The 21,970-nt window shown below is 36.9% G+C and overlaps 1 protein-coding gene across 12 annotated transcripts in view; it reads right to left on the bottom strand.

The window, feature by feature from the left end:
* Positions 1-21,970, bottom strand: part of ADD3 (adducin 3) — a 109,041-nt gene that overhangs the window by 38,970 nt on the left and 48,101 nt on the right. The window contains exon 2 of one of the 12 annotated variants that reach the window (XM_074339077.2): positions 21,383-21,435. The exons of 8 other annotated variants lie outside the window; for them this stretch is intronic. The gene's annotated coding sequence lies outside the window, so the exon portion shown is untranslated. Of the gene's footprint in view, positions 1-9,199; positions 9,220-12,795; positions 12,934-21,382; positions 21,436-21,970 lie in introns of those variants that run through there. 3 more of the 12 variants (XM_019725098.3, XM_074339083.2, XM_074339079.2) reach the window with 3 other exon arrangements.

The following is a 21,970-nucleotide window of genomic DNA, read 5'->3' on the forward strand; positions in this document are numbered from 1 at the left end:
AAAGTAGGCCCATCACACGCAGTTCATGCAGGTATTTTATAAATACCATTGACTGAGACGAACAGGCTTATAAATGAATTTAATGGCATGACTGTCTGCCTGTCAAGCATGCACAGAAAAATAAATAGATGTACGAATGAAGTAGTTGTACAGTCGTGGTTTGCTTGACCTAAATAACTAAGGAACACATTTGCTTTCAGTAACTGGATTTTGAAAGATTAAGAAGTATCCACTCACACATTCCTAATAAGTCAAGGATCTGCCTTTTCACTTAAATTCGTTGAAGGCTTTGAAGCAAAAGTTAAGAGAACATCTAGTCCAAATCTCGTTTTCCAGATTAGACAACTAATGAAACAAGTCTTCCTAAAGAGATACACCCAAGAGGATACGCTTGGCATCATCAGGGGTGATCTAAGTTCTCCTAGTCCAGGGCCCTTTCCATGACACAATATTGCTTTCTCATAATCCGTCACCTTATATATTTGGTCTTCTTTCCATCAGTATTTACCAAACCAGACAAATAAGGTGCATAAGGACAAGGAGTGTTAGGAGACGGGCAGACCAAGAAACTTAGCAAGATAGGCAAGCATGAACGGGATCATAAAATGCCAAGAACATTCCACACAAGTTTGAGTTCCAAACAGAAAGGACCTACCTGCAGGGTAAGGGCTCTTAAACCAGTTCAAGTCCATCTGAAAAACCACCCCACAGGCAATGATCAGGATTTTGAAGTTGTTACTGTCAATCTAAGAGATGCCTACGGTGTCTTCACTAGAGGTTATCAAAACTACATTGATTACACGCTGGGTAACAATAAATTATGTTCAAGTTTACACTTTTACCACTCAAATTAATTTAGCATCATTTTGAAAGAGTTGAGGGCCTTTAACTACTTATAATGAAACAAATCAACCCTCAGAGAAAGACTGTGTTGGCAGCATCCCCACTCCATAGATACAGAAACTGAGGTTTAATAATTTGCCTCAGATAACCAAATGTTCGTCACCAAATAAGGAATTATTCAAGGTTACAGATCTTAATAGGTGTGGAAGATTTGAACAAAAAAGATAAAATGACTCAAAGGACTGTCATTTCCTAGAAGTATTACAATTTTGATTATGGCTTTTCTTTGTGGTGCCTAAAAATATATCACAATATTTGGCACCAAAATAGAAATGACAAATGTTCTTAAAGTAGTAAAATTTAAAAATCTTGTATGGCTATCAAACTGGTTTAAGTGTAGAAACTTAACTCTCTCTGTCCTCTGGCCAGAATATTATGATTGATCCAAATCATTCTTAAATTTCTGAATCTTTTTTTGTTGTTCTTTTAAAATGACTTCTGTTAAGTATATCTTTAAAATAAAAGTATATGTAAATTCTAAACTTCAATTTAAAAGTCTAGGAAACAATGAACCTACAGTTGATTAGTAAAAGATACTGTTAGTCTTAGTTAAAAACCCAATTTAAAGTCAAGGGAGAAATACCAACAATAAGAAAATATACCAGTAACAGTAGAAGAACCTATTACATTACTAAATGTCCTATACTTAATGGAAATTGATAGCTGACTCAGCATCCATTGGGGAAAAAAAAAAAAAAGAAAGAAACAGAAAGCTGTCAATTGGAGGCCATAGCTACGAAAGCATTTTGGTTTCCAACTCTGTTTTATAAATAATGCTGCTAACTAAGATAAACTTTTTTAGCAAACATGAAAATACACCTGTGCTTGTACAACTGGAGCTTTACAGTAGTTAGATGCAATCATAATGTACATTGTTCAAGATGTAAGTGCAGAGCAATAAGTACAAAAACTTCAAGTAGGGGCTTGCTAGGTCAACATTTAGCAGGTGATCCAAAGACTAAAGGCAGTAACTGCTGGACGAAGTGGAGAATACATCTAACCTCTTTCTCACTAAAGTTCCAATAACTGATGAAGAATATTTTACTGCTCAACATTACCTGTTGTAGGGAAAAGTGAGCTAGACTTCTGTATTTGAAGAGTAGGAATTGGGGAGAAGAGAGGCAGTTACTTGCTTAGCTATTGGTAGGAGTGGAAATAACATTCACTGGTAACTTGAAAAACAGATCTTTCATTATAAATGTATTGATTATAATGGCCATGCAAGGGACAGAGTCACAAACTTGAAAACACGTATAAAAGGTTCAGAGGAAGTATATTTTCTCAAGTCCAAACTCAATCATTATCTAGACTTAGCTCAAATTGTTCCCAACATGAATCATGTGGAAAAGCAAATATAAAACCGTTTTTTAAATAAATAAAAATGTAGTCTTGTAAAATGATGAGTAAAACAATCAACCAGAGATGCAATCTCTCAGGTCAAGGAACCCCAAAACAACGGCCTTGGTGCCTTTCCCTCCTTTCTGCAAATTATGATGAAAACTTAGTATATATTCCCTCAGTCATAATTTGTCTTCAATATGGAGTTTTTGGAAATGGCTGGAAAAAAAAAAAAGGAGGAATTTTTATTTTTTATTCCTAAGAGGAAGTTGACAGAGACAAGTGGATTGATTACTCAAATGTGACTCTCGGACATTTAGTTTCTGTTATTAAGTCCCCTGGTATCAGTGAAATTTTAAAAATTGAGATCCAGGAAACTATTCAGAACTTGACAGCTCATGATAAATGAGAGGTTTTAAAAAGTGGAATCACTGGAGATTATGATTTTTAAAGAAAGATTCATTGCTCTCAATTTCTGGACATAACTTAAGCCTTTGGTTCTTTACTATTTGGAACACAGCCCCTTCTGGGCAAAAAGCTTTTTTTTTTTTTTTTTTAAAGAAATATAAACTCTCACATACTTCATGAACTAAAGTCTATTTAATTATTTGTGCAGCACTGAGCTTGAAAATTTAAAGCCCTTGATTTTGACATTTTCTTGAGAACAATGTTTGAGGTCAAATTCACTCTTACCTATTACTGTATATCTACTCTAGAAACCAGGAAACTTTCCAAAGTGAGTATCAGAATACAAGTAATATAGAAAACTTAACTCTCTGAAATTACAATCTGACACCTACTTATTTCTCAAAGATTTTGAACTCAAGAAATTCTAGTCCCTCGGTCTGAAGAAATGCAAATAATCCTACAAAACTCATTATTAAAAATGAGTTGAGGTTTGCAAAATCAAACATTCACCCAAAAAGCTAACCTAGAAAATTGATTTGTGCCTGTGAACAGTACTTCTAATGGACCATCCCTAATGTGGTCATTGTGACCAATGATGGGCATGAGGGAGGCTGGAAGGACACAAAAAACGAGGCAAAGTCCCTTATTTTAAAAATTAGAGGAAAATATGAAAAAAACCCAAAAGTTAAAGAACACAGGGTATGAGTACATCCCAAGAGTTCATTTTGATCTCCTATTTCAGGTATTCCAGCTAAAGATTTTTGGCTTTTATGGCTATAAATTATAAAATACAGCTGCAAAAACCAATCCAAAAGTTGTAAGTAACGCAATACATCGTTACTGCAAAGAAGTCTGATTTGAAGGAGCTCCTACTTTCAGATTCGGCTAGTAAGGAGGATTTTAAGGTCATCAACATCTCATCTGTCCCCCACCTCCCACCCTATGGAAAGTCTAATATTAAGCCATGAAAATACAACTTATTAATAAGCACAGATAGTACCTGAAAATCACTTTCAAAAATAACTTGTCATTTTAGAAATTGGAAAACAGTTTTAAGTGGAAGTCCATGAAGAGAGATAATTATCAATCTCAGAAATCTGTTTTGTAAAAAAATCTACTTTTGTGAAACTAGCTTTTTCAAGTGAATCATCTTTAGATCTAAAGTTCAATAATACGTACAGTACTGGGTTGAGTAGTGTCCCCTAAAATTCATGTCATTACCTCAGTGTGTGATCTTACTTGAAAATAGGGTCTTAATTTACAATCAAATTAAGATGAGGTCATACTGGATTAGAACAGGCCCTAAATCTACTGACTAGTGTCTTTATAAGAGAAAAGTGAGAGAAAGGTGGACACAGAGACACAGAGGAGACACACAGGGGAAAAAGCCATGTGACGATGGAGGCAGAGCTTGAACTGATGCATCTGCAAGCCTAAGCACAGCAAGAACTGCTGACAACTACCAGAAGCTAGCAGTTGGTAGTCCCTGAACTTGGACTTCTGGTCTCAGAAACTGTTGTTTTCAGCCACTCATTTTGAGGTACTTTGTTATGGTAGCCCTAGGAAACTAGTACACATACTGTTCCAATGGAACATACTGTTCCAATGGAATTTCCATCCCAATAATACCTATTTTTAGCAGGCATTTTACCATCATAACAATGTGGATAGCACACCTTTGCTGAATCAAGGTCAGCCCTTTAGAAATAAAAAATCAAAATAGCAACCTGAACATTGGATATATGTAATGGCAATGCAACACAGATGTCTTCACAATGGCATGACTTTTGCACACTACAATGTTAGACTGAGAAATAATGTTTTCATGAAAGTCTGAAGCAAGAAGATATGAATGTTCTTGTTACATCAGATTCTGAATAGAAATTTCTTTGTAAAACTCCATGAAGATTCATGATGAATGCCAAGCACAAATTAAAGGTGTACGGGACTCCGCTGCTTCCATCATAGCTGAAACAATATTAAAGCAGTCCTCAAATTATAAAATATTAGTCTGATGGAATGTCTTTTCATTTAAGCAAAGGTGGATTTAAAAAGCTACTTGCTCAGGTTAGCAAATCTTTTGACATGTGTATTTCTGCCCTTCTCCCCACTTAAGACCCCTAAATCCTAACCTACAGATTCATCTAGAACGGTGTTAGGAATTGTTGCTAAATAGGCTTGTTGATTTGTTTAAGGTCTAGGCTCTGACCTGGTATAAAATAAGATTTAACCTTAAAAAGTAAGCCAAGTTGATATAAATAAATCTTGAAAATGTGTGCATACATTTTGATATTTTATGACAATTAAGTTACATAAGAGAAAATTCTTTTTTGACATGAAGACAGTGAGGAGACTGGAGATTATGGGAAGATGGCGTCAACAACCCAGGTCTCTAATCCATAGCTGGAAACAGAAGTCTTAATACCTGCACGTATTAAGTGAGAAAAAACAGGAAAATCTGAAAGAAGACCTAAAAAGTCTAATGTCAAATTCAGGGAAAAAGGGAAAGCATTTAACTAACCCATCATTTAATTGATGGAGGAAAGTTTATCAAAAACAGAAATGCAGATTTTAAAGGATGAAGACTATCTTTGTAAAGATGACAGAGAAACAAAACTGTAATTCCAATAACAACTCTTCCAAGAAATAAATTGTTATCTAATTAGAACCAAAACAGGAATAGCATCTTTAGAATTTAAAAGTGTTAGAGTTTAATAGAAGATATTATTACATCTAGTCCTACCTTCTCTTTTCTCTATATGAAGAAACAGGTCCCAAAAGAGACTGTGACTTGCCCAAGTCCCTCAATTTATCTTACTCAAGACTTTTCACATTAGTAGCATATGATACATAGAATGTAGATATGATGTCATTATAAGAAACGATTTAAAACATGAACTGCATTTAAAAAATTCCTTTAACTAAAGGTTTGTGCATTGAACTAATTTCAGAAGCTACTGTAAATTAAATGAAATGTTCATTTTTATGTAAAAGAGAAAATTCACCTAATGCCTCAAGCTCAAATTTCTTGATTTTTAAGGGGTTTGTAGATATGCATTCAGTGTTAAAAATACACAGATTTTAAAAATGTGTTTTCATAAGAATTTAGGGCCATTCACACCATTTCCTTTTTTTTTAATTTATTTTTTAAACACACCATTTCTTAATAATGAGAATGCTTCCCTTTCAAACTTTCACAGCAGTAAACTGTATGAGTCAGCTGTTTGTGCCCACTTCACACATGCTGAAGGGTCCACTTAAATTGCTTGCTATAGTTCAAACTCAGGCTGGGAGCAGAATTCTTATTTTTCGGAAGCTCTCAAAGACAAGATTCACAGCTTAGTTCTGCAGTGCTTATTTAGCTGGACTTACATCAAGTACTTTACTGTTAATTAAAAAGCAAGCTTTGCGGTGCTTAGTAACTTAAGTCGCTATCCTGAGTTTGGTAAATATTTTGTGTCTACTTTTGATCTCTACTGTTAAGGACGGGTTCTATACAGTTGTAAAGTGGTTGCAAGTGTTATTTCAAACAACTGACAGGTGGTATGGACACTACAACCCTTGGGGTTCACGGTTACAACTGAGAAGCACAAAACTACCTACTATAATTTACCACAACACCATTTTCTTAGCCCCTCCCTCAAGAGAAAAGAAAAAGCATCCTAGAGGCCTAACTTAAAAAAATACTTCGGAATCAGTCTGGGGGTTTCTACAATTCAGGTCTGAAAACAGGATGAAGAAGACTTCATGTCTATCCCCCGTAGACTTAGAGGGAAATGATGCCTCTCCTCTCCCAAACAAGACATTTCCCTGACTGAGGCTTTGCGAACCTTATTTCTCACACATGTGAACGGTTTTCCCCTCTGATCTTCATCCATCCAAATTTTAATCCATATTTGGAGTTCTTAATTCAAAAGCCATCTCCTTCCATCATGGTTTCCCCAATCTCTTCCAACAGAATTAGCCTCCCCTTAGTGTTCCCAAAGTGCTTTATCACTCTGTGTTGCTTTTAAGTTATTTGAGTATGTCTGTCTGCCCCAGTAACTGGGTCAACATCTTTTTCCTTTCTTTACCATCCACTTAAAGTTACTCAATAGGGGTTATTAAACTGAGTGAGGTGAGTAGGGCTGTTGACTCATAATATCCCATTCTCTATCTGTCTCAGAATAAACTAGGGCAGAGAATCTAGATGACCCTTGAAAACTGGGCTAATCATGGTTTGATCAGAATGGCCAGGTATCCAAGATGGTTGAGGTAGTAAATATTGTGACCTGCATATGACATGTCTTAAGATGACTGAAAAGTAATCACAACAAAGTACGAAGATACAAAAATAGAAATTATAAAACACAAATCTTTCCTTACTGTTGACTTTTGAGACCAGGTACAAATAATGCTACAAAAATGTCATCTTGAAATAATCACAAAAACTACTGACTGACTCAAACAGCAAACACTAAACCACTCGTTAGGTGAAGGGATGAGGTGATAAAAGGCACAGGTCTAGGTCCTGCCCTTAAGGACTTTCCGGTTTAACTGAAGAGAGAACTAAAACACAACAACGTGGAAGATAAGTGACAGTAAAAACCAGTTGATAACAACTACCAAATAAGAGAAAAAAGATTTCCAAGAATTGTCGAGAATTGCTAATAAACAGAATTTTGGAATAAGATAGCAAAGGAAGATTTCAATGAACAGGTAAGGTCTGAAGTTCTTCATGTATCAAATGAGGTGGTTTAATCAGAAACTTCTAGGTTTACCTTCCAGCTCTGAAATTTTATTGTATTCTTATCACATAATTAGACTAGTGACTTGACATTAACACCGACCACCTCTTGAATGAAGTTTTCTTCTTCCTAATCATTATGAATATAAGAGCTTTTAAAAAGCTGTCAGCCCCCAAATAAACAGTATTATCAAATCATTTTAAATATAATATCCAAAACTGAATGTGATATATCTCATAAGAGGGTTTGATATTTCATAAAAGAACTTGAGTTGGAGGCTTTTTTTTCTTTATACCAATTTCTTGCTGTGGCTTCCAAAAGTCAAAACAGACTTTTAAATGGTCATTTTTTCATACCTGAAAGATGTATTTGAAATTATTTAATTTATTCTTGTCTCTCTGTAGACAGGAAGTGAGTAGAGTAAACCTGCAAAAGTTCATCACCACCATTAAAGCACTTTTTTCTTTGTTCTTTTTTAACTCATGGCTTTTATCTCCAGCAGTTACTGATGGTCAAATGTACAAATGTATTCTGAAGCCCAGCCAAAATTTTTTTCTTTTTTTTTTAGGGTAACACTCAAAACAAAGCAAATATTGGCTTAGTTATGACACTTGTTGTTCTAATACATTAATAGCCTATTGTTCACTGTGGTTGTCTCAACAAGATAATACATTGAAAAACAGCGTTTCCTGATAGGAAGCGAATTCCCACTGTCACAGGACCCTCGCCAAAAGCTGAGCTCCAAAGGAGAAACAGCAATCCCTTCTGAGATTGGGTAACAGACCAGCGGCATGATTAGACTTTTTCTTCTGTCTCTCTTGTTTAAAATGGCTTTCTGCTTCAGCTCAAACTATACTCTATTTGACTGATTTTGCTATCATAGGATTGTTTTTCTAAAATGATTTAAAATGTTTTAGACAAAGTTTGTTCAACATCCTGTAGACAGCAGCATCCTGTATATTTCTAACTATAGAGAATTTCCTTAGTCATAAATACCACAATGGATGGGGTACCGACAAAGATATGGGGATGTGTCATCAAGACAGTGTGACCATTTTCAAGGTTAATTTCATACAAGCAATTGTTTAAGTCATTATAATATCTGAGGTACCATCATTGTAACAGGTTTTTGTATCTCAGAAGGCCAAAAGCGAGGCTCATTTAGTCCAAACACCACAGCTTTATTTTGTTTAGAACTTGATTAGTGAGAAACTGGTATCACCAGCAGACTCACACACAAGAGTGTACCTTAACAGTAACTGACACTGCTCTAACCAGACATGAAGACCCCCTTTTTAAATACTGAACGTATGCTTTGTTTTCTCCTATTTTCACAGACTCAAATTTGAAGAACTTTCTCTGCCCAGTTCCACTTACCAGTGGATATTAGAAAACTCCAACAATGGAAGAAATACAGGAACAGTTGTCATTTTAGTAGATTCCAGTGAGATTTTCTCTGTCATCTAAGTACTCCCACCATTTAACGCAGAGCTTGGCTTCTAGAAGGTCCTCAATACATTTTGCTAAACCAAACCGCATGTCAAACAATTTATTAGGTTGGTGCAAAAGTAACTGCGGTTTAAAAGGTTAAAAATAATTGCAAAAACCACGATTACTTTTGCACCAGCCTAATATACGAAAATTAACATGGAATACTAGTCTTAGAATTACCTAGCATTATTTGGATAATATATAACATCTCAGGTTTTAGAGAAGTATACTTATTCAAAGTATGTCAAGCCTTCTGCCAAGAAGCTAGGGTAACCACAAATACAAATACATACAGACTCCCCTACCTCCAGGCCAAGAAAATGTCTTTTTACCTTCCTGCTGTAATTATGCAAATCAAACGATGAAGTTCTCATACCATTTTGCTTTCAGGACAGCTGTCACTTGACAGAATCACAAGAATAAAATTGTGAAACAGGCAATGCTAAATAACCTATGTGTGTGATACAGCAAAAAATTCCTGCTTCTGTTACTTTATAACTTTGCTGTGTAACTTGATAACTTTGCTGGCAGGATGAGAGTGTACAGTTCACCTCTAAGGCTGCTTCCTCAGCACCAAATCAGAAAACTAGCTATGTCAAGCGATATCAATTTTAGCATTCAGTGAAACAAGGAGATGGATTAGAGGGCTAGAATGTGAAAACAATTTAAACAAGGCGGCTGAAGCCAAGTTTCAAAGCCCTCAGGATTAGCTTTGAATAGTTAGATTCAATGAAAATTACAAGGATCCATTTTAAAAACAAACATCACCTCACTCAGACTCTTCTCTCCAGTATTCTAGCTCGATAAAAGGATTTGCTTCTACTTCTGGAACAGGTTTTATGCTTTTGAAATTGACATTTTAAAAAGGAGAGTTTATGTAAAATATAGTATAACATTCAACTTCACTTTTTTACATCCTTAAACTTTCAAATAGCTTAGGCCATATGGCAGGTCAAATAAATTACAGACCACACAATATACACAAAAGATGTTTTGAATTTAAATAACAGAAATTTCATATAATTTGGGTTACATAGCTTAAATCAATATTCCAACAGAAATACTAGATCACTATTACAGTTGGAAGGGACATTAAAACTCTTCAATTCCAACCTCTCATTTTATAGATGATAAAACTGAGGAACAAGAAGGTTAGGTAATCTGCCCACAATATCACACTCAAGTTACTGGACTTTGAACCCAACGTTCCCTCATTCATCTGCTGAAAAGTGACTTTCAGGACATTCTTCCCCATGCATGAAGGGCTGGGGCCGTAGGGACCCACCTCTGGTGTTCCCGCCGGAGGAGGAGAAGCCGGTGAGGGGTTTCTCCATGTCCACACAGCACTATCACCCCTTTCCTATAACACCTGGGTTCTGGGTTCTGTCCCAGAATGGAGGTAGGAGAGAAGACTGACAGCATAAGTGTATCTGATGAGGGAGAAAGGGCACAACCTGGAGATAATCCAGGTAGCTATCAAAAGGTGCATGAATAAGTTATAGTACATCTATCCATACACTGAAGTACTATACAGCCATTAAAAAGAATGAGGTAGATACATAATGGTGTGCATAGTATAATTTGGATTTAAAAAAGATGTCCACTCATATTCATAGGAATTTTCTGGAAAAATAAAGAAATTCCCTCCTGGGAAGTAGGGCTCTGGGAATTAAGTTGGGAAAGAGACATTTGTCATATGCCCTTTGTTTCATCTTTTTACCATCTACATCTTTTAAGTTACAAAGTTAATACTTTTTAGAAGTACATTAAAGCAGAGAAGGGAACTTCTGTAGAGCCCTGGAAAATCTGGTGAGGAGGATGAAGATGGAGTTTATCAATGGTAATTTGATACTGTGCACCTAATCTACATGACACATTATATCTAATTCTTTAGAGAAGATGTCTGAACCCTCTTCACACCAGGGTATGTGCCTTAGTTTTCACCAGTACAGCCTGCATACATAAGATAAAATTTGTATAGCATACTGGAGTAAACAGAAGGGGATTTGGGGGCAACTACATATGGCTTGACGAAAAAATTCACTCCATTTTCTTCATATTACATAATTATTATAAGAAAAAAAATAAGAATTACTGGAGATATTAACTATTGACTTTCTACAAAAGTTCCAAGTAAAATCTATTTAGAAAATCTTCTAATTTCAATATTTAATAGCAAATTCGTTGGCAAGCTTTGCTCTGGAGTAACTATAAAAGTCTAAGAGTAACTGTGTTCACCTAGAATTCAAAGGGACAACAGAGATCATCTAGCTCAGTGGATTGAAATCAACAATTTTTTATATGAAATAGAACAGAAGATAACAGAGTGTTTTCTGTGCGTAGGAGAAATTTATTTCAGCGATGAAGTAGTATATGTATTGGGGTCATGAGCAAAACACATTGCAGAAAAGTTTGAAAACCACTTATCCGAGGCTACACAATAACTATAAACTGACTATACGCAATGTTTAATGAAATGTCTATACAATACTTGTGACAAGAGGGTCACCTAATCTCAACTTGAACATGATTTTGTTGAAATGATTTATACAGCTAATTCTACTGCTTAGATATTAAATAGTAAATTTCCACAGTTTCTGATATACACAATTTATTCAAAGCAAAGTTTTAGTTTTCATGTCATTTATAAGAATGATTTTGGGTTAACATCTAAACATTTTTTCTCAATTCTAATACATTTCCTTTAGCATTTCTGGAACAGGCATGCATCTTTACAAAGATAATTAGGATATGCTAAGCTGGAAAAGATCTTAGAGAGATAACCCAAATGCTTACTTTTACAGGTGAAGAAACTAGTGTCCAAAGGAAATCATCTGAGTCCCAGGCTAGTGCTTTTTTCTATGATACAAGGATTTTACTTTATTCTTACATCCCTCTGAGGTTAGCAAATAGCTAAACACAAGTACTAACTACCAAATTACAAAGAGGAAGCTGAAGCAAGGAAGCTAGAAGTCTAAGTCCGAAAAGGATGACACAATGTCACGCCTGCAAGCTTGATGGAAATCTACCCATTTCAACATTTAGCTTTGATTTCAACTGAGGCAAGTGGTTCACTTGTTCGTACCAAATGGGTGTGTCTACCGCACAAGTGTACGCAGTGAACATGCACCAGAGGAAGAAAACAGTCAGTTCAGACATCACAGAGCACAGCCTCTCTCCCAATGTGCCCACTTTGGTCAGTGCATAATTAAATACTTCACAGGCATTTAAAAGCCAGCTATAAACAGAACCCCAATATGCAACGGGGGAAAAAAGTCAGACCCCCATTTGCAAAGAAAAAATTGCTGAACATGGACCTCACTGAATAACAATGATTCCCCTATAGTTCAACTTACCGTTCACGTCACAAACTCTAGAAAGAACAGAGGCACAGAAAGGCATGGAACAGAACTTGGGGCTGCAGCCTCCCCAACTCTTCTGACAAATACCCAACAGCAACAGGACAAAGCCTCATTATGACAGAAATAAAGGCTCTTTAGATGCTGCCTTTTTTTTTCTATCAATGAACCCACTCTTACCCACAAAGTTCATGCCATGATGTCTCGAAATACAGTATTGCCAGATTAGGCTATCAATGGGTCCAATAAATTCAGTGCAGAACACGACTTCATGCATTTTTAAGTTAAATAATTAAGTACATTTAAGAAACTACCAGTATTTTCCTTAGCTTAAACAGTCAAAGTCATTCTCAAAACAAAAACAACAATAATTCAGTAGACTGCTTCAGTAAAAAAGCGCAGACAAGTGAACTAATAGGAAAAAATTTAGTTGAGTGATAAAGCCACAGGCTCCTCCCCAAGAGTATTGCATGTTACTAGCAGCTGGCACAAAATTAACCATCTATCTTATTTATGCTTCCCCCTAAGCTGTGTACTATCAGTATTACAAAAGACCATCCATTACTTACAAAAAAAATTGAAGCTGCTGTACATTTCTTAAGCTGGTTTTTGTGTGGCAATTCTGATGCAATGCTGCCCTAAAAGTGAACTTTGTTTTAAACAGCGAGATATCCACACACTATGCGGTTAGAGCAAGGGTGGAGCCCACTCTGGGGGAAACAACACACCCAGGCCGACTTCAGCAAGAGCAAACTGCACGTTAATACAGCCACAACCATTTTTCAGGGCCTCAGAGTCAAAGTTAATTGGTTACCCTCCTCAAAGAAACGGGGAAAGTTCGTGTTTGCAGATCTGCTTTCCTGCCATGAAATGAAATACAGACGCCTTTCTTTTTCTTGAAGAAAGTAAAGATAAAACGCAAGGTAGGTCACACAGCTCAACCAACAGACTAGAATGCTAGGTGGAAGCAGACTACTACAAAGGAAGTCCAACCACGCCAGCTTCTAAGTTTAGCAGCAGCAGCTTCTACACGTCTCAAGGTGTCAGCACACTGCTCACACCAGAACTTGACTTTGGCCTATTTGGCCAAAATAGGGGACTTGAACATGAACATAAGCATTCCCAACCCTTCTCTACCAATGTCCTAGTTCTCCTGGCAACGTGGAAACAACAAAAGCATTTTCTTATCAACTAACTAGCAAGAGCTGCCTTCAAAAATTAGGGATTTGATTTACGGACTTGCTTTAGTAGAATATTGAACACATACATGAGAAAGTTATTTTGGTAGAAATCACTAATATGCATGCTGTATAAAATTTTGTAATCACTCATTTTTAAAAATAATTTCATCAGTGTTTTGATTTTTTAAAAACTTTGGATTTCCAAATAAGATATTCAGTAGAATGTATACATACTGTCTAAAAATCTTTAATAGTGTCTAAAATAATTTATTGAAACTGCTACCAAACATCTGATTATTGAACAGTGATTTTAATCAATACTACTATCTGAATATGCACAGAGACACAACCAACAGGTACTTTTAATTGAACTCCTATAACTCATGAAATAAAAATATAGGTTTCTCAGTAAAACACACAAGCATGTAAAAATAAGCTATATAATAATTTACATAGAATTTAAAACAAACTATGGAAAAGACTTTGGGGAATAAAAACAGGAAAATATTATTTTCAATGATACATGTTGTCACATTACCCTCCCCAACCGCTGCTCCCTCACACTGGAACAATAAATCAGTCTGGAGTACTGACCATTTTGAGATTTTGAGAGATGGCCTAGAACACCCTCTTTCAGGATCCTAGGGACGGGGTGCTGACTGACCCAGCCTTTTGTTGAATTATGAGGTCACTCTTGCCATGCGATAAATCAACCCATTCCAAAACACTCCTTTCATAGTCCAACTGCCTGATTTAATTATTTTTCAACCACATATGTAATTATAAATCATTTGTTTGCTCTTCCCTATCTCATCCCCAAATGGAACAACGCAAAGGTAGCAGTTAGATACTGTATTTGAAGAATCCCATCTTGATACTTTTTGGATTTGCACTGCTGGAAATGTCTGTTTTCAAGTCAAACTTCACTTTTGCAGCTGCAAAGGAAATGACAAGGGAAGAAAAACACAGCCAATATATATCAGCAATTAATTCCATCCACAACTGCCCAGCTGTTTGTGCATGGAAGAATCAGTCTGTTTCCTTTTGGGGCTTTCACCACTGAAAATTGATACTGCACATTCAGAGACACAAGCTGTTTGTAACACGTCAGGAATGTGCACAAGATCACACAGAGTTGAAGAGACAAAATGAAATCCAGATCTAGCTTTCTTGGGTCTTGCCAGTATTATTTCATAGCTTAAAAAAGTAAAAAAGAAAAGAAAAAAAACCTCCATAGAAACACCCTAATCACAGAAAGAGCAAAATACATGAAAAAAATATTCTCCCTTCTGAATATCACCCTTCCAATACAGAAGAAAAGCTACCAATGACATCAGATTTAGTATCAAGAATAGACACTCTGATTTATTGGCATAGACAAGGTGTGACATTCTTAGGAATCCACATGCCCCCGGTATGTTAAATCAGCCAATACTTTTTCTACTACATAGCTGCTTACCCACTGTGTAGCTAGTCCCTTAAAAAAAAAAATCCTTATAAACGTAAAAGTTGTTGGGAGCCAATGCTTTCACCACAGTCATGCAGAAAAGCAAGTTTTTCTTGGTTAGTTCACAGACATTATTTGGCACTCACACACACCTGCCTGTTTCAGGGATTCATGTAAATTTACAGATAGATCTAGTCTTCTAGGGTAACTCTCAAGCAATCAAATTTCTTCCCTCGCCCCATCAGTATTGTGGATTTAAATAAAAATACCCTTTACTGAGTACTAGAGGCTTAAAAACTATAGTATGGGCTCATGTACAACTCAAGAAGTATTCTGTCCCCGTCTCTTCCTGCCCTCTAATTTTATTTCAAATATTTGTTTCATTTCAATCTTGTAAAATGCCCTTTTGGTATATTTTCAAACATACGGTACATAAAAAAACTTGTTTTCAGTATGTAAAATGACTTGCGATTAATTACTGCTACGAAAGTTAGAGAAAAGAGAAAGATGACATTTTTACAACAAAATAATTCAAAACACATTTTCGCTATCTTACTGGGTTTTTCTATATATGTAAAATGAAGTATCCCCATGATTGAATTCACTGTTTTAACATAATTCACTGTTCTCCCCTTTTGCTGCACAAGAATCCATGCACTCCTCATGACCTCACATTGTCAAACACAAGTTGGATCAGACACTCATTCTGGGCACCACTAGGGGCTGGGGCTTAACCACTGACGAAAAGGTAACCTCTGCTCCAACACAAGAGCGGCACTCCATATGCTTCAGAATGAAGATGCTGTCAAGTGCCAGGACTCAAACCAGTGCAATGAGAAGTTGTCTCCAACTAAAGTGCTGTGAAAGCACCAAGTGTGATTTGTTAGAGAAATGCAAGTCATCTCAAACATGCGACAGACTGAAAACAAAGTACAAAACCAAAACCGGGCTATTTCTTTAACATCATCTGATCAAGGGGATATTTGGGGTGGGAGAGTTTGAAGTTTTATCTTTGGCTGACAGTGACACTAACTTCTTGAAATATAACTATTAGTGACTCAAACAGCCACAGGGATGAGCTTTGCTTGGCAAGCTTCAGCCCTGGGGGACATTCAGACTTGAAATGTCTAAGGGAAGGAACCTCCCAACCAACAAGGTCGGCCAAGGAAAGAAAAGGTCTCTGAGCTGCTTAAATCAAGTCACTTATACTCAGGACAGTCTAACCGGAGCCGGGGTGGCATTAACGAAGACCCTCCAAGTGAGGGGGCTGCTGATAGGAAAGTATCAACTCATTTTCAAAGTGATTCCCCCCAACAATTTATTATAAAAATATTTTTAATTTTATGTTTTTATTATTAAAAATTTCAAATATACAGCAAATCTGAAAGAAGTCTACAGTGAGAACCACATAAGCACTACCTAGATTCTACCATTAACACTGTCTACAAAATAAGTACATTAACACTGTACGATACTTATTTTATCACATACCTCGTCTATCCATCCCTTTATCCATCCATTAAGCTCTCTTATTTTTAGTGCATTTTAAAGTAAATTACAGATACCAGTATACCACCCCCCAAATACTTCAGCATGTATTACTTAGAGTTCAATATTTGCTTATGGCTTGTTTTCTTTCGATGTAAAACTTACATACCATGAAATGCAGAAATGTAAGTGTACGCTTGTCTAAGCCAAACTCCTATCAAGAGATAGAACATTACCTTCACTCCGGAAAGTTCCCTCATGCCTCTTCCCAGGCAATCCCCTCTCCCACTTCTCCAGAGACAATCACTATTTCGATTTTAAAAGTGATTTTAAACAATTCCAAATAGCCATGCCTTTGCAACTCGTGCATTAGAACATTCTCCACTACATCACTTAACGTATACTTGGTTGTACAAAATGATCAGGCATGAGGAGCCTAAGAAGAAACCATAAAGTTAAAAGGAAGTGTAGCCTTATCTGCTCCAATTATTCCACCTCTTAGGTGAAGCAAATAAGACTTAGAAAGTTTTTGGCTGCCTGGCCCAGTCATCTAACTGGTCAGTAATTGACTGGCTGGGCCTAGTCTAAGACTCTTGGGCAGCAGCTCCACACTTCATTTTAGGATAAAAAGCCCTGAAGCTCTGGAGATAATGCTGGCTCCGAGGAAGGGCTCTCCACTTACTTACAGGCTATGCATCTGAAACGAGTTTCTTTAAACTCCTTTGACTCTTGCTGTTCTCATCGGTAAAAAGCAAGGGAAATCTTACCTCATACAGTTGTGTGGGTTAAAGGAGATAACCTTTGCACAGTGCCTGGCATGTAGTTAAGTGATCAAAGGAAAGAAACACAGGAAAACTTGACGTTCGAGGCACAGTTTAAGAATATGTACATTCACATACTGCTTCTAAGCTTTTGTTCTATCCTTATGTTCGCTTCTCATTTTGTAAATGCAAAAAGAAAAGAAAAACCCAGCAAAAACAAATAAAACAGAACTCTTTATTCACTACTGAGGCAAGCCGTTTTTTTCCAGCCTTCCTGCAGTGACAGAGCTGGAGCCTGCAGGAGGGGAGGGAAGCGCAGACTTCTGACTTCGCGCTGATTGCTTATACCTTAGATACTTATATCTTCACCTGTCTTTCTATAAACAGCTCTGTTGCCTTGTGTGATCCTCCTTTTATCCACCAAGTGAGAATTCAAGGCCCATTTAAAATCTAACCTACTTTCCTGATCTACTTGGAACAAATGTAAAGTTCTGTCATTTGTGCCTCCATAATAGCTTTGAATAACAGCATTCCAGAACTCCTCATACCAGCTGGCTGTTTGCATGGGTTCCTTCCCCTACTTAAAACGGAGCACCGCACACTGAAACCACCCACAAGTGTCTGCTGAATGGATATACCTGAGTACTGGGTATTCAGTTACGATCAAAGTAGCTAAAAATTAAGGCTGAACACTCATCAAAACGGAATGCTAAATGCCAGAAAAATAGGGGGCAGGGAGATTATCCGAGGGCATCTTAAAAGGCATGAAATGAAAAAGAGATTAAAAGCCAACTGTGTACAAACTTTTGTGCTCTCAGAGAAGTGACTGCTGCTAAGCAGTTTAAGTGCCACTGGAATAACGCAGACCACTGTGTGTTGTATATACTCACCCATATACCACCCACAAAACCCTATCAGGCAGTATTATTATGCTCCTTTTATAGCTGAGACTACCGGGACTCAAAGAGGTTAAACAAATAAGGTCACACAACTAGTGGCAATGGAGATAAAATGTAGAGAAATGATTTTTCATCACAAGTGATTTTCATAATAGGGCTATTTTACAGTGTGGGGAAGCTCTGGGTTAAAGAAAACCCAGATTATTGTGGGGCAACCAAACAGTACAGTACAAGAGATGCAGCTGAGGGTGCAAAACTCAAGGGAATCAAAAAAGGCCTGGACCAAAAAGAAACCAAAGCTGAGGTGAGACGAGGTGTGTGAGTTCTATGTAGGAGTTATCTTCACGGGATAGTCTGCCATCCTGGAGTTATGAAACCTAAGTCAGAGATGGCCCTAGAATCACAGGAGAACTAAAGAGTAGCTCTTACTCTCTTTGGGCTTTCCCCCCACCCTCCCTACTAATTGTTCTTGGAAGTGATACAACATGGATAACTCCATGATAAAAATGCTGACCGTGGTGTTCATGCTTCAGAAGATAATGAGAGCCTCGCCACGCTGGTGAAATGCAACTCTTGTCTGCGGGCATCGCTGGCTACGATCTGTAATTTCCCATTTAGGAATACCCTGGTTTTGCCTCCCTTGCAAAGATGGATTTGTGAAGGAAAGCCTCCACCTTGAAGTCGAAAGCCTCAAATCCCACAGCCCTCTGGCTTACCTCCAACACAGCACTCATTACACACTGACTCACAACTGTCTGATCAAGGGTACAGCTCTCGCACGTGCTGTGAGCAACAGAGGGCAGGGCCCGGACCTAGTCCAGGGCCAGTTCAAAAAATATTGTGGATGGCAAATGAATCTTGTCATTTGCCTATTTAATATCTGATAGATGGCTGTTTGTAAAAAGAGGTAATCCAGGATTTAAAGAGGAAGCAAAAATTATAGAAAAGGCACCGCTGAGAACAAGTGAAATATAGTTAGTGCTCAAATAGGTTTTTTTCTGGATAAAATAAAATGTATACAACAGAGCCTACAATGATTGGTGAGTTAAGCCTAATAAGCCTGAGGTTGAAATTCAGTAAATCATTAGGTCTGAAGATTAGGCATGATCCCCACTTAAAAAAAATTAACCAAACTAGGGAGCCTGTGTTGTATCTGAAGGTTGCCAAACTTGAAGTGGAAAAACAGTGTGTGGCTTTGACTCTACCATGGTATAAGTTCCAAAAACAACACATTTTATTAACTACCTCTTAGAGGAAGACACAGACTTCATAAAAAACACACAGAATAAAAAGCGAAGAATATATATACAGAGGGTGCCAAAAAAATGTATATACATTTTAAGAAAGGAAAACTGTATTAAAATTATAATAGTCAATATATACCGATAACAAAAGATGAATACAAGTCACATTTGACTTCTGCAATTACAAGTGGTGCTCAAAGTGGTTACCATCAGTGTCCAGACACTTCTGATTACGGCAAACTACTGCTTGAGCAACGCTGACCAAAGTGTCCACTTGTATACATTTTTTTGGTACCCCCGGTATATTATTACAATTTTAATACAGTTTTTTTCTTTTTTAAAATGTATATATTTTTGGTACCCTCTGTATATATCTGCTATTAAAAAACTTGGATTCACAAACAATTTCTACTTTGAGTTAAAGTCCAAAAACAGAACTGAAAACAAGTAAAAATAAAATATAACACGGACACACAACATATGAAACATTTCACGCCATATGCAATTTCTTGTTAAAAATATTACTTTTGCTTTGATCTGCTCCATCTAAGGGTATAGGACTATGGAGGCATTTTTCAATTGTTACTTTTTCTAAATATGAGACAAAAATCTCTTTAGTTGGAAAAGTATGTTTCACATTTCAAATAATTTACCCAGACAATTTGGTAAGAAAGCCATACCAAAATTTTTAAATCTTGGGAAATTTAAGTATTCTCATCTAAAAAAAAATCAAGTACTTAGCTTTACACACTGCTAGAAGATGGGTAGGTGGCCAAGCTGACAAATCACTTTCACTTACAGGACTAACGATCTTACTTCTCCAAAATCAAGCTCTAAAATGTATGCTGCCCATTCATGGCAAGAACCACATCCTATCTTTTAAAACCAAAGCTTTGAGTCCCCAAATACTACCCTAAGCTCCCCAAATACTACCCTAAGCTCTTGAAGGCTTAGACAAGGCAAGAGCCAGGTTTAGAAATTTTCTTCCCATCTTCACCACCATTCCCCAACCCCTCCAGTCCCACCTGCCCTCAGTGAAAGTATCTTCAGATCGTTGGTAGATTTGCCACCTTTCTATTTCCTCAGGCAAACTGGTAGCATGATAGGGCGTTTAATCAAAACTAAAACAAGCACAAAATGAGGACTGGCCTACAAACACATCTCTTCTTTGCATTTTAGAAGCAGTTCAGTTTGCTGCATCATACTTTCTGCCCCCAAATACTACTAAAGTTGGAGAATAACAACTTGTTCTGTGCCAAATCTATGGCTATACTGATTTTAATCTACTCATTTTAGATTAAAAAATTTTATCTTTAAACTCCAAGTTGGTAAGTCAATTCATTAAATCTGTCTACTTTCTGCTTAAATTCATTTATTCTTTTAGCAACAATTTATTCAACACCTATTATGTGCTACAATTGAGGGGTAGTATAATGGAGACTGCAAGAAATGAATGAGACATCATCCTTTATCTTAAGCCAATAGCAACTTAGTGAGATGGGGAAGGGGAAGGGAGACACAGCGTCTTGAACAATTATATAGCACATTGTGCTGCTGCGTTATAACACATGTATTACAGACTCAGATAAAGAAGCCAATTTGAAAGGTTCCTGGGAAGTTACACTGGAACTTAGTCCTAAAATGATGAGTAGGTATTTAGGGGACAGGGTGGTATGTACAACCCTGGCAGAAAGATAACATACTTAATAAACCTGTACTTTAACACTTGGCTTTACTTTAAATAAAAGGATCACAGACTTCAACTAATACAAAAGGGAAATCAAAACTGTCACTAGTTAACAGCTTTACAGTGGTTTGTATAATTTAAGCTCCAAGAACCCTACAATCTACTAGCTAACCACACAGTTTTGTGCCATGCGCTTTTGCTTTCATCCTAATATTTTGACTTATATGCTAAGAAAAGAAACTCTAAAGCCATTTATATCTTTTCTTAGACCAATGCTTGCTCTTACACTGCACTAACCAATGACTTAGAAATAATTAAGACCAATTATCTTGAAGCCACTCAAATTGTAATCTGCCACCACATCATCACGCAAGGAGGTATAAGAATGTTCTAGGTAATACCAAGGTCAGTAACAAAGACATGGTCAACCTAGCACAGGTACACCATACCTTATGGACTCAAATCCTGACAAGTAAAAGCATGGTAGATTTAATGGGTGGGGCTGGAAAGAAAAAAGAAAAACACAATTAATCACCAAGCATTGTTTGTAACACACATAACACTTCCTCAGAATATTTAGAGCAAAGGAAAAGAAAAAAACAACCCCTGAGAACTGCTCCTGAGCCTTTGAGAAGGGAGGTGACTAGAGCAGTACAAAAACTGGGTGGAAGAGGGAAAAGGAGGAGCTAAGAAAACAGATGAAGAGACAACTTAAGGAGCCAAGAGTGACTGGAGATAAGAAGGATCAAGTAACTGTGGGGCCCTGTGAGGCCAGACGCACCCACAGGGAGCTATGTGGCTTATTTCAAGGGGGTGGGAACTCTGAGCAAGTGAACAATTTTGGTTTTGTTTCACTGAAAGGTTGTGCAATCCTACAAAGGGAGAAGGAAAAAGAAGGGTGTTTTCCGAATGTAGAAAAAGTTAAGATGTAATAAATGGCTATCACTTTAAAAATATTTTTAAAAGAGAAGTAAATACCTTATGTATGAAAATGAAAAATTGAGAACTTTGAAAAAAACACTATAAAGTCCATGGAA

The sequence above is a fragment of the Rhinolophus sinicus genome, chromosome 15 (assembly GCF_057876585.1).
Source record: "Rhinolophus sinicus isolate RSI-liver-muscle chromosome 15, RSI-T2T, whole genome shotgun sequence".
Lineage (NCBI taxonomy): Eukaryota > Metazoa > Chordata > Mammalia > Chiroptera > Rhinolophidae > Rhinolophus > Rhinolophus sinicus.